This window comes from Chelonia mydas, chromosome 1, assembly GCF_015237465.2.
Source record: "Chelonia mydas isolate rCheMyd1 chromosome 1, rCheMyd1.pri.v2, whole genome shotgun sequence".
In the NCBI taxonomy this organism is placed as follows: domain Eukaryota; kingdom Metazoa; phylum Chordata; order Testudines; family Cheloniidae; genus Chelonia; species Chelonia mydas.
The window spans coordinates 119507281-119519416 of NC_057849.1; the positions used below are offsets into that span (position 1 = coordinate 119507281).

General features: G+C 41.8%; 1 protein-coding gene across 6 annotated transcripts in view; it reads left to right on the forward strand.

Annotated features, from left to right (window-relative positions):
- Positions 1–12136, forward strand: part of GABRG3 (gamma-aminobutyric acid type A receptor subunit gamma3) — a 529680-nt gene that overhangs the window by 86023 nt on the left and 431521 nt on the right. The window contains exon 3 of one of the 6 annotated variants that reach the window (XR_006287804.1): positions 9406–9540. The exons of the other annotated variants lie outside the window; for them this stretch is intronic. The gene's annotated coding sequence lies outside the window, so the exon portion shown is untranslated. Of the gene's footprint in view, positions 1–9405; positions 9541–12136 lie in introns of those variants that run through there. 6 annotated transcript variants of the gene reach the window in all.

Sequence of the window (12136 nt, forward strand, 5' to 3'; positions counted from 1 at the left end):
ATCTGCCTCAAGTGGACAAACCTAGTACATATATTTTTAAAAATGACATTTGGAATGCATCTCTCTTTCATAAAGACACATAGATTGGGTTGACATGATCACTTCAAATATCTTCTATGTTTTCAAAGGTTAGTAATTTTGTGGGATTCTGTTAGTCAATGGGGCGTCAGGACAAACTGTACTTGGTATGCTTATCATTGCAGTAGATGCATCATATCTACAAGTAGGGAGGCACTGCTGCCCAATGGATAGAGCACAGTGCTCTATTCCCAGCACTGGAGCTGACCTGCTTTGTGATCTTGGAGTGAGTCACTTAATGTCTGTATGCTCCTGCCTCCCTATCTATTAACCAGGAAGCCTGGTACTAATACTCCTTTGCAAAGTGCTTTGAGATCCAGAATGGAGGTAGTTATGATTTGCTGGCCTCTGGAATGCTCAGCGACAGTTAAGAAGTCAGTAACATCTTTAAATCTGGCTCTAAGGGCTAACCACTCAGATCCTTTTAACTGAGTAATGAATGGAAGCAAGAGATGGCAACAGGGTGACCAGATGTCCTGATTTTTGGGTCTTTTTCTTATATAGGCTCCTATTGCCCCCTACCCCCATCCTGATTTTTCACATTTGCTGTCTGGTCACCCTAGATGGCAAAGGAAGGGAGTAAATCTGTATTGGTTCCAAGTCAGCTGTAATCACTTGTGGGTTCACTGCTAACCAAATTTATTTTAAAAGCAACTGGTACCATGCATCTGATTTGCTGGTGATGTGAAGCAGTACAAAATAGCCAAGCATTGATCTTTAATATAATTCTCTGCTTCCTCTTTTTTCCTCACATAATTATTTTCTTGACTAAATCTACCCTTTTCAGAGACATTAGCCTTTAGCCTGGCCTTCTTTTTTTCTAAATAAGCTATCACCCATCTCACTGGTCCCTTAGCTACAGAGCCATCTGTATACTGTAGTTTATCCTAGTGAATTTCACTTGAGTTGCTGAAGAATTCCTTATCTGGCTGTATATGTAATTACTATCTGAAGGAGCAGTAGATCACTCTAGAACTCCACCTAAAGCCCTTCCTCTCTTACTACTGACAGATTCCTATCTACTGTGTCTGTGTGGTTGTTCCCTTAGCTAGTAATTTGACAGCACTTTTTGTTTAGTGGCAATGCTGTTCTAACAGACAATTTAAAAACCCCACACAGTCAGAAAGCCCCTTACTGTTCAGGACCTTCCTCTTGTTATCACAGTAATAGCATCAATATACCAAAGGCTACTGCTCTGGAGACCTACATCCAACAGTAGAAAGTCTGTTGCAGCAGCCTATGCTGCAGATCAAACATGCTTCCAGGAATAATTTTAAGACACCTGGGGTTAAGATAACAACCTAGCTTTGTACCCACCAACTTGAAGGAGTAATGAGTCTAAAAGACTGAGTGCAACTCCTTGATAGTTGGCACTGCTACTGCTCCTGGTTGTATATTTTGGCATCTCTCTAATGTAGGATTTTAACAGCTAGCATTTCACAAGCTTCTTAGACCAACAGCTGTATCAGACTGTTGATCTATGGGATAATAAGGCTAGTAAGGTTTAGAAGGTAAGTGTACAGTGCATACAGGGCCAGCTAATTCCAAGATAAAGGTAATGGGTTAGGCATCCGCTAGACATGTGCCATTATTAATTAACATCTATTCTGCCACATGAGATGAGAGAGAACAGGCTAATTTCCTCGCAATGTCGTGCAAAGACAGTTTGTTCTTCAGTGTTTTGGACATCAAGGACTCAACTGCAGACAAGCTAAAAGTTGTCACTTCTGCCTGCTATGTGTATTCTTAATTATTGTTTTCAGTGCCATGGGCTGCAAGATACTTTACTTGCAAACAAAAGAGACAAGTCCCTTCCTGCCCCAATTTACTAGAATATTACGGTGGGATGACAATGAGAGAGTAGGACAGGTAGAAAATCTGGGAGATAAACTTGTGATTTATAAAAGCCTCCTTTTACTTTTTTAAGCAGCTTTAAAGAAATAGAATCTTATTATATTCAAATTTTGAGACAGTGTTGGGATGCCAGGAGCAGTTGCTTCCTGCTCTTTGACTGTAGCTCAGGATGGTTGTGGCTAAACTCTAAAATACTTTATTGTGCCATAATCACATTTGAATTGAAACTTTAATTATTGTTCAGTGGAAATGCAATTAATTCTAAGATGACTGTTAGTTCATGTCTGGGTCCATGTGAATCAGTTTCCTTGAAATATTCACCTCCTGTGATCTTTAGCACTGGAAATAGCCCTCCACTGTGTACTCCCCTTCTGCAAACCTGAGTGTTAGAGGGGCTACTAGAGTAAGGAGTGCTCATGTAGATGAGGGTTGTAGCACCAAGCTGCCACTTACCACCTTACATGTATAAAGCACCTCTTTGATCCTGAAGAGATTTCCCAAGTGCTTTAAAGTGTAAAACATTAACTGCTTTGGTATCTCTTTGAGCTGAAAGATGCTTTATAGTCGCTTGATATGAAATAAATGTCCACCTCTAAAAACCCTTGGCTGCTGAGTATTTTAAAAAAGCTTTAAGTCATGTAGATTTGCTGGTATGGGTTAGAAGCAATTGTGCTAGAATTTGACTTGAGCAATAATGTAGTGAAGTTAGAATTAAAGTGTAATTATGGGACAATAAAATTGTTTAGTTTGATCACAACCATTCTGAGGTACAATGAAAAGGCGTATCAAGAAACAATTCATATAGCTATTTTCTGCCTATCTGAGAGGAATCTAAAATATCCACCAACAGAGGCATAATACCGGAAAACTACAAATGTTAAAGGGGCTTACCCATCGCAAGACATATTCCTAAAATTGAAGGATAACTACATCACAGTTCAAAAGACAAATGTCAGTTACACATATAGGATCTTTCCATTTAAAACATCATGGAATTCCTGACTTTGCAAAGATCACCATCTCCCGTCATGGAAAGCCAGAGCAATGCTACTACTTTTCATAAAATATCCTAGGAATAAAAGCTTAATGTGACGCTTTCAAATTAAGAAATGCTTGTGGCTTGGCACCCAGGTGTATCATTTCTTTTACGACCTTTAGAAAGGCTACCAAGAGTTTGAGAGGGATGTATTTCCAGCCTGTGTTGCCGCAGAGTTTCTTTTCACTGTGATGCTCCTGATGTATTTTCTGCACTTGTTACCTGGGAACCCAGACAACAGAACATTATGAATAATAAATACCGCTTTGCAGACTAAAGTGTCTGCATTGTTTTCTTTCAAATAAGCATACAAGAATGTGTTGTAATACAGCAGCCTCCTATTGAAACCTATATTTAAGGACTTAATTTTGTAAAATTACCTAATACTGTTTATATTCAGAGGAATGTAAATATGGACTGTGTATAAATACACAGCTGTCTGGGTCTCTCTGTGTGTGTCTGCCCTGTGATGAAAAACCCACGGTGCTGTTAATCTTTCATCACTGTGTAGACATACCCAATGGTAAAGTTATCGTAACGGATTGATGGGTATTAAGACCCCGCAGTTTAAGTGTCCAGTTTTCCCTCGCCACAGGTAAAAACTAAGGGTCCCATTTCCATTTACTCTGATCTCCCACCATATGGTACTTGAATTTATGGGACTCAGCTCTAATAGGCTCCAACATAATTCCAGTGCTGCCCATCACTTTAAGGGGATGTTATATATAATACTGTTCTTTCTCAAATGTCAACTAAACTGTCAAGTACTTTTTTCACATTGGTCTTTTCCATTGTTTTTATCAGGATACTTGTGTATATCTAATTTCTCCTTTAGAAGGGCCACTCATTTCCTTCAGGGGTACCACAAGCCAAAATTACACTACCTTAAAAAACAAAACAAAACAAAAAAACTTTTATGTTACCGGTCCTTGCACCAAACCCAAACCTTGGGTCCATGTTACTGTGTTACCATCCAATGTGCCCCAGCTGAACCCCAGAATTCTGCGTTAAGACTCCTTCCACACAGTTCAAAACTCCAGATAGGTAGTGTACCCCATCACAGGGCATTTTGTTAAATAAGGACTGAATAAAGGATTTGATCATCAGCAATTCTATGAAATATGTGATGTGGGCATAGATCTTGCTGGGCATGAGTAAACTTGCGTATAGCCTGATTTGAGTGCCAGGTTAAACTGTATAGAAGGGAGTGACAGGCTGTATGCTGGAGATGGGTCCTTGGGCTGGTTGACAAGTGGGAACACCCTGAACTGATAAGCTTGAAATGTAGATAAAGTGAGGACATGAAGGATTGGTCCTTACACAGTTTGCAAAATGATTGGCTCTTACATGATCCATACAATGTCTAGACCAATTAGATTCAAGAAATATAGGTGTTAGCAGCTAGGAATAATGTATATAAACCATGTAGTGTGCAAAATCATTTGGTATTGTTTCACCCTGCACCTGGGCCTGGCCAGTGTGGGCACAGCGCTGTTACATGCCTAGCAAAGTAACCTGAGTGATGAGCTGAAGTCTAACTGAATTTCTGGATCCCTGAGAACTGAATGCAATATTCTCTCAAAACTGGACAAGGTATTCTGGATAAGCCAAGTAGAAAACGTCTCAGAGGAATCCCAACACGAGACACTTAATTCCATTTTTAAAAGTGCATGTTTGTGTTAGGGCAGGAGGGAGGCGGTTTAAAAGGTGCATACAGTAGGGGCCCAATACACTTTTTTCCTTTGTCCCCTATGTAGTCACAGACACTTGTGCAAGGAGGGTGCAGAACATTACCAGATTAGAAAGGTAGCCTTTGGTATACACTTTGCCCTGGTGTATGTAGTTGGGGATTGGCCCTGCTTTGAGCAAGGGGTTGGACTAGATGACCTCCTAAGGTCCCTTCCAACCCTGATATTCTATGTTTCTATGTGCCTTCATAAGGTGCTGGGAAATGAGGAACTGGGCTCCAGATGTGATCAGTTGTTCCAGGCTCAGCAAGGGGGCACATGGAGCAATCTAGCTGCCACCTTTGAGGCTTTTTAAATGAAATGACATAGGACCAGCCAGTTGGAGGTAATCAGTGGAATAAAGCTGTAGGAAGGTTGAACATGCAAGCTGGAGGACATTATGGCAGCTATGGCTTGTTTTTAATAAAAAGCCTGTTGCAGCTGTTACACTCCCAGTAGATGAGCTTGTGAGAACTGTATCCTCTATGAGGACAAGCCCTAGGCCCTGCATTTTTTCAACCTAAGTCAAAACTAAGTGATAAAAATCTCTGGCCTAAATCATCCCTCCCCTCCCACCATGTGTTCTACTCAACAAGTGGATATGCTGCTTTCCTTATGGAAGGGGGCTCAGCAGCTTCCAAACACAATCGCTCTACCCTGGACCTGGCAGAGCCTACTCTGAGCATCCAGGGTCTGTTTTGCATCAGGGCAAAAAACTGGGTGGACCAGATGGGAAAGGTTATGGAGGAAGAGGATAGAGTCAAGGGGACATTCACTGTCTCCAACCTGAGACCCTGCAGAACATACTGCGGAAATGCAATGGATCTCCAGGCTGTTACTTTTTTCCATGTCATCCACTGATGGTCCTGCCAGGAAACTTTGGGAGAGGCCTTACTAAGGACAAGGACCAGGGCCAGAGCCAGTGTGGAGACACAGGTCCTCTCCTGGATGCCTCTGGTCTTCCACAAAAGTTCTCCAGGATCCAGAAGGTTTGGAGATCTTCCCTTCCCTTCCCTTCCCTAATGCCAGACAAAGCTGGCATTCCCCAGTAATAGAATGATGTGTGGTAATTCTCTGCAATGGATTCCTTGCATAGATTTCATCCCCAGCAGCCCCTACTTATAACATGAGAGAGGATGATCGGACCCATTTTCTGGTATCAGTACACCAGTCTAATTTAAAAAAAAAAATCAGTTGGATGTCTGTACATAACCCTAGACACGCAATAAAGGGAATGGGAACCAAGTGATTTCGGGGGGGAAGGGGGAAGTGTTATTTGGGGTTTGGAACTGAGTCTATAATTATAGAAAAATAAAAGCATAAGAATCACCATACTTCTGTCATACCTCCAATCATGACGTGCTATCATGGAAGGAGTGGTGGCTGGGGTGGGGACAGAGAATTTTTTCTGGATCCCAGATGAGGATCAGATTATGCTACGAACCAGGAAAACTGAACACCCTCAATTTTTTTCCTATTTTACTACAACTACAGGTACTATTCTAATAAAAAATCATCAATAACAGAATAATAGGAATCGAGGTTTTTTAAAATGTAAAATGTTATCCTTTTTAAGAGCTACTAAGTAACATCTGGAAGATTGATCTGGAATTCATTGATTCATTATGCAGATTTCTTTAGGGGGTGGTGGTAATGAATTTGATATTGAACTTGAAAATGGTTGTTGTGCCATGTGTGGAAATCATGTCTAAGAGCTTTGTAACAGAATGAGTTTCATTGAAAATGCCCACTTAGTGCTATTAATTCTGCTGAATTGTACTCTTACTGCGCTGTTTTGGGCCAATGCTTTTTCAGTTGAATCATGTGATAAAGTGCTGATTATTAGCTTAGGAGGAAGATTTTTGCAGCATGACTTCCGAAATCATTTTGTTTCTCCCATGCATGCTTTGTCCCTCTGCTGCTTTGACAGAGCAAGAATGGTAGAATTAATGCATTTAAACATCAAAAGATGGCATCATATAAATGTTTCTAATACAAGCCCTTGTTCCTTTGGTTTTATAATTTAACATTTTATTAATGAATCACCAAAACCCAAGGTTCAAAGCCAGCTGCAGATAAATAAATGCTGCTATATTATGGCCACTTGAAACTACTGGAATTTTGACCCATCCAGTATAACGATATAGGTACAAATGAGAAGCAATAATATTATATTGCACTGTATCGTCAAAACGTTGTGAGAATTAAGGTTGTACATAGGGTTGCCAACTTTCTAATTGCACAAAACCCAATACCCCTGCCCCATCTCTGAGGGCCCACCCCCACTCATTCCAGCCCGCTCCCTTCATCACTCGCTCTCCCGCACCCTCACTCACTTTCACTGGGCTGGGGCTGGGGGTTGGGATGCAGGAGGGGGTGAGGGCTCTAGCTGGGGGTGCAGGCTCTGGGGTGGGCCAGAAATGAGGGGTTTGGGGTTCGGGGTCCAGGAGGGGGCCCCTCCAGGCTGGGGGAGGGTGTGTGGGATCTGGGATGGTGCTTGGTTGCAGGAGGGGGTTCTGACCTGGGGCAGGGGGTTGGGGTGCGAATGCAGGGTCTGGAAGGGAGTTAGGGTGTGGGAGGTGGTTTCCACCTGGGGCAGGGGCTTTGGTGTGCAGGCTCCAGCCAGGTGGCACTCACCTCAGGCAGCTCCTGGTCAGCAGTGTAGCAGGGCTAAGGCAGGCTCCCTGCCTGCCCTGGCTCCACACTGCTCCTGGATGTGACCACCATGTCTGGCCCATAGGTGGAGGTGTGACCCGGTGGCTCTGTGAAGAGCACGCTGCCCATGCTGGGGCCATGGCCAATGGGAGCTGTGGAGACGGCGCTTGGGGCGGGGTGTTTCCCTGATTGCACCTGCATCTAGGGGCTGCAGGGACATATCAGCCACTTCCAGGAGCTGCGTGGAACCTGCCTTAGCCCCGCTGCGCTACTGACCAGACTTTTAACGGTCTGGTCAGCTGTGCTGACCGGAGCCACCAGGGTCCCTTTTCGACTGGGCATTCTGGTCGAAAACCAGACACCTGGCAACCCTAGTTGTACATCACCCCAGTGAGGCATTAGCTAGTATTCTAATAATTAAACAGATGGGGAAGCTGAAGACAGACTAATTAAATCGCTTAGTAGGCCACAAAATGAGTGAGTGATCGTCCAGGAGCTCATGAGTTCCTTGGCTTCCTGCCTTGTGCCAGTGCAATGGTTGTGATTTGATATACATGGCTGCCAACTTCCACAGTAGTAACTGTGGGACTGCCCTTTCACCAGCAGTGCAGAAGTAAGGATGTCACGGTATGATGTTGCCACCCTTATTTCTGTGCTGTTGCCTGCAGAGCTGGGCCCTCAGTCAGCAGCCACCGCTCTCTGGCTGCCCAGCTCTGAAGGCAGTGCAGAAGTAAGCGTGGCAATACCACAACCCCCTTAAAATAACCTTGCAACCCCCCCTGCAACTCCTTTTTGGCTCAAGACTCACAATTTGAGAAACACTTGTCTCCCCCATGAAATCTGCACAGTATAGGGTAAAAGCACACACAAGACCAGATTTCATGGTCCATGACCTGTTTTTCATGGCTGTGAATTTGGTAGGGCCCTAGTAATACATAGCTAAAGTTGATAGTAGGTCTTCTGTCCTCTCAGTGCATGGGGAGTTTTAGACCATATGTTCTGAAGTGAGAGAGGGAATGCATGTTTGTATGCCTTGTTTGGGACGTGCAATATATGTTGTGAGCAGGTCAGAGATATGAATGTGTATGTACACAATATGTATGCACTTTCCAAACTGTGGGCTCTGTTTATTATTATTGATAGTATGAGGATATTAATCTCTAACAGAACAGATATAGGGGCTAATCCAAAATCCTTTGGAAATAATTCCACTGACTTCACTAGGCTTGGAATCGGGTCCACACTGAATGCTGAACAACAACAATGCAATGTATTTACATGGTATATCAAGTCAATGTTACATGCCTTCTCTCTAGGCACTGTAATAAGAAATGTCAATTACAGTGAAAATCAATTAAGCCTAGTTTAGGTTTGATATCAAGAATATGTTGCTTTCTTTTGTTCTTTAATTACCTGAGCTACCACACTCACAGTGTTCACATTAAATTGCATCCTTAGTTTTCCTTCCAGACAGGATAAACCTTGTTAAACACAGGGCCATTAGGACTGGAGACCCTATTTGTTTGACGCTCTTCTTTCACTGATAGCACTCTATCCAGAAAATCACCTAAAATTACAACCCAAAGGTTTTTCTATTGATTTCCAGGGTAAATTAGATTGTTCTGCTCTTGTTTTGACAAAAGTATTTTTCATTTTTCATTAATTTCTATTTAATCTTCATTATTCCCACTTTCTGTTTTCTCCAGCTTTAATTTATTCACTTTTTAAATCTTCTCACTAGAAGGCACTAATGAAGCACTCCTGAAGTTTTACTTTCACCTGTTGATCACTCATGTCTTAAATTATATAATTTAGTTTTTTTTAACTCCCAGAAACATATGTAGGTGTCAGTCACTCTTATCATTATCTGATTACTTATCATTCCAAGTAGTCATTCTACCTCTTCCTAATCTGCTGGGACAATGAGGCCTTGCAGAAAATGGCAGCAGAAAAAGTGGTTGGCACAAGTGTTTTTGGAAGACTGATAGGCTCCTTGTGCTGCATAGTAAACACTTTGTCAATTGTCTGCAGGGTTTAAATTCATTTTACGCACAGGAGGCCTAATTCTGTTAGCTGCTGGACCCCCTCAACTTTGGCAGAAGTTGGTGAGAGTGGAGGATACTCAACACCTTGGAAGATCAGGGAAAGAATTATTGTTTGACCTATACACCTTTCCTAGCAAGATGTAATATAAATGTAAATATTCTGTCTCTCAATTAAAAAAAAAAATTTCGTAGGATGTCAGCAATGAGTTCATTAATTGCTTTCACTTAAAATTAGGTATTGGACAGCATTCATGATTATACTTTAACTTCAGAAGGGTTCTCTTGCTGAAAAATACCAGAGACTCAGTGTGGCTGTGGAGCCTATAGTATATAGGCTCAAGATCAAAGAATTTAAACTCCACTGGTAGAGCCAGAGGCGTTTAGAAGCACTCTAAGGCTAGTAGCTCTTGATTTCTTTCCTTTCAGTGCCCCCTCCTTGCCACTGATTTATTGTCAATAAACGAATATTCATACACTGTTTATATTGAACTACCTAGCGGCCTAAATCAGGATATTCCAAAAGGTTGCACCAGAAATGTTAAATTGGATGTATTGCATATGTGTAACGTTTTTTCTTGTTAAATGTAATATGTAGAGCTGACTGAGAATTTTCAAAATTTTAACTTTTTTCCATGAAAAAAGGTTACTGTGATTAAAATTTATGGCAATTCCTAAATTTGATTGTTTATCAATGATTTTTTTTTCACCCTTTTGGACAGGCTCTAGTAGGGTTATTTAAAAAACGCTATTCCAGCAAATGTAAAAGGTTTGTAATGTAGCTAAATGAATGTCATGGGAGCAAGTTTGATTTTTTTGGAATTCCATTAGCTTTGTGCTTGATACTTCAACATATAAGCTGTGCATTAACTCCAGCCTTTCATGCTGAATTATCAAGGGCCATCTTCACCTAAGATTAGGCACCCACATAAGGAAGTAAGAGAGAGAGCCCAACCTTATGTCCCTACATTATCTTCCTGGCTCCTCCAAGCTGCATGCCTATCAGTAGCCAGAGCAGAAGTAAAACTATCAAAAGCAAAAAAAAAAATACTACAGTTAGACAATAGAAGGGCATATTCATGCAGTGTCTTGTAAACAATGTTCATTCAACCTATTTGTGTGTGTGGTTTGTGTGTGTGAGTGAGAGACAGGCATTGGTGGGGTTTTTTTCTAGCTCTGTTTCTGTCTTATGCCTTGAAAACTGTATGTAGGCATCTGTGATGAACTTCTTTCTGGAAGCCAAGTATATCAGCACCAAAAAAAGCTACTGTACATGAGTGTCTCCCTGTCTGTTTTATTTCTTTGGGGGTAGCTGCTGCCTACAGTTTATATCTACATTAGCAAACAAACAAAACTACACAGTGTAAAAATATAACAATGGGGGAAATGCAGACTCAGATATGGAGGTGAAATTAGGAACAAGGAAATATTGCTTAAAATTCACATTCAGAGATTTTACAATTTGCCCTTGGGAATCTAGGAAGGTTTGATTTGCTTTTCCCCCTCTAAAGCTGATCTCAGTGTCGCATTACTGTCCATCAGAAAAAGAACACATTTGAAAGTGAACCCAATTTTGGCAAATGTCTATATTCATTAGAAATAACTATATAGAATGTGTTTTTTTTTTTCATAGCGAAAAACCACCAAAGAATGAACAGTTTCTCATAGGTACCAGGATACAGTTAAAGCAGTGGTTCTCAAACTATTGTACTGGTGACCCCTTTCACACAGCAAGCCTCTGAGTGCCACCCCCCTAATAAATTAAAAACACTTTTTTATATATTTAACACCATTATAAATGCTGGAGGCAAAGCAGGGTTTGGGGTGGAGGCTGACAGCTCGCGACCCCCTAAGTAATAACCTCCCGACCCCCAGTTTGAGAACCCCTGAGTTAAAGGCTTGCTAGCTATAAAAAAAACATTATTTTAGAGGGGGTTAATTCAGACTTAAAAATTGATTATCCTCATCCTTTCTATGGACCCAATACTGCCTAAGATGGTTTATGGCCACATGTATTGGCTGGTAAATAGCAAATACAGACATAGCATGGGAGGACAAACAGTCTGTCACCAGGTAATATCCTTTGTAGAAGCCACTTACAAAGGAAAGATTATCCTGTTTGCACAAAGTAACGAGGGTTGGGGCAGGGCATGAAATAGATTTGGGGAGGGCAGATTTTATTCCCAATCTGCAGGCTGCTTGTGGGACGTCTGTGCAGCTGCACTGTAGCTGTCTCACCAGCTCCTATCCCAGATAAATCCTGAGCTCTGCTTTACACTCATGATGGGAGTGTGAAGGTCACTGGATCCAATGGCCCCAGCATGAGTTTTTGGGCGACACTCTCCGTTTTGCTACCTTGCCCTTCCAAGTCCTCCTCTGTATTTTGCCCATCCAATACACCCTGCCTGACACCTAGATTGTAAAATCCCTGTGTCAGGGATTGCCTCCTCTTCTCTGTATAGTGCCTAGCACAATGGGCTCCTGATCCTTGAATGACATTTTTAGGCATTGCCATAATAGATATAATTCTAATAAACATCCACTAGCACAGACTTTGTTTGAGTCTGGCCTGCCCCCTTCCAGGAGGCACAAGGCATGTATAGTGTCTCCTCTCCTCTTAACCCCCACGCATTTGGCTTGTCTTTGCCATGCCTGGCACACTCCCCTGGCATTGACTTTGTTAGTAAATATTCACCTTTTTTTGTCCTCTTCTCCTTGTATGTTAAATTCATTTGCAGATTAAC